General features: G+C 59.1%; 1 protein-coding gene across 1 annotated transcript in view; it reads right to left on the bottom strand.

The window, feature by feature from the left end:
* Positions 1-985: 985 nt before the first annotated feature.
* The window catches only part of ALPL (alkaline phosphatase, biomineralization associated), a 39,143-nt gene continuing 38,450 nt past the window's right edge, over positions 986-1,678 (bottom strand). The window contains exon 13 of the mRNA XM_006145175.3: positions 986-1,660. The gene's annotated coding sequence lies outside the window, so the exon portion shown is untranslated. The remainder of the gene's footprint in view (positions 1,661-1,678) is intronic.

Below are 1,678 nucleotides of genomic sequence, written 5' to 3' on the forward strand. Positions count from 1 at the left end.
AACCCAAGATGTCATTAAGCACAGGACTTTGGAACCAGACAGACCTGGATTCAAATCCCACCTCCCCAAGTTGGGGGACCTTGGGCAGTCACATGGCCTCCCACACCCTCCACAGATGCGGACGGTAGGAGCTGCTTCCTGACGAGGATGAGCTAAGGCAGAAGCCCGTGAAGCCTGAGCAGAGCCTGGCAGGGGCACGTCCTCAGCGTCCGTTGTGCCTGTCGACACAGGGTCGTCATTCCAGCGAGGCAGGAGGCACTCGGGCTGCTCTGGACACCCCAACGCCAGGTGCAGTCCTGAGTCCAGGACCCACAAGTGATGACGTGGGGTGACGAGACTGCCGTCACTAGTTCTGTTTTGCTTGCTGGGAGTGGGGAGAAAGCGAGGCAGCACCCTAACCCGGGGGGATGGCCACGCTCCGGTCCCTCCTCCATGCTCCTCTTGGGATTTTGGTCATGTATACACACGTGCCTGGAGTGTTTTTCCAGGTCACCGGGACCAGGTGTCAAACCGCACAGCTAGAGATATGGGATCCAGCCCCTTCCGCTCCATGCCACCTGTCTGTCTTATTCACACTTTCTCAAGACGTAAGGCGGCGACCTGCACCTGAGTGGTGTGTGTGAATGAGTGGGATGGGTGGGCAGTATCGTAGGCCAGGGCACCACCTGCCGTGGTGGGTACCAGGCCGCAGAGGGGCCACTGAGCCCGAGGTCCTTCCTGCTGTGGCTTTGGGACACAAGCATGTTCTTCCATCCTCACAGTAACCCAGCAGTGGGCGGCCTCCCACTTTACGGATAAGAAAACTGAGCCACAGAGACACAAAGCCAGTTGTCCAAAGCTACCCAGTTAATGAAGGCTGAAGCCCCCAGGCCAACAGGAAGCCCTTACCTCCCTGCCCAACCCACCTGCACCCTGGGCCCCGAGCCCAGTTCTTCCCGGAGAAATGAGCTTCTTTCAGTCTCCTTACCACAAAGACTCAGCCCTGTCCTCAGAAATATTTGGAAAGTTTTATTTAAATGTCTCGTGTTCCCTTTAAACCAACACCAAAAAAAGAGAAAGTTCTTTTTGCTGCTCCAAACAGCAGAGTCACTTCAGAGAGGAGCTGGCATGTGTGGAGCCGGGGAGCGGATCCCGACAGACTGTCCTCCGGCCCCAGCCCCACGGAGCTGGAGGCCTGTCCCTGGAGCTGCTTGCTGGGCACCTGGGTGGCCTTGGAGTGAGAAAAGGGACCTGGTCTCCCTTGCAGGGATCTAGGCTTGGGGACCAGGACACGGGCATGGAAGGGCCTGGTGAACTCCAGGGGAAGGAGATGGGAGTGGGTCAGACTCTCAATGTTCTTGGAGGCTGCGGAGCCTCTGGGTCTGGAGTATGTTTGCTAGAAAAATAAGACGCTTTGAGATTCCTGCAGTCTGTGCTCTCTGCCTGTCCAAAAGAGACCTACCCTGTTGGCCAAAGGGCAAGGGGAGGGAGCATAGGCCGGAGGCCAGGAACCGGTCTGGTCCTTGTGGTGGAGTCCAGGGAGGAGCAGGCAGGCGGCGGGCTTTGGTTTCCTGGGTCCCCTTCCCAGCCTCGGCCTCCCTGGCCCTTGAGGTGTGGGCTGCCGGACAGCGGGCAGCCCCGGGAGTGCAAGGCCAGCCACTGGTCGTGGACTTGTGGGTACCCGGGGGCGGGGACCCCC

Source organism: Tupaia chinensis, unplaced genomic scaffold (genome assembly GCF_000334495.1).
Source record: "Tupaia chinensis unplaced genomic scaffold, TupChi_1.0 Scaffold000146_1, whole genome shotgun sequence".
In the NCBI taxonomy this organism is placed as follows: Eukaryota; Metazoa; Chordata; class Mammalia; order Scandentia; family Tupaiidae; genus Tupaia; species Tupaia belangeri.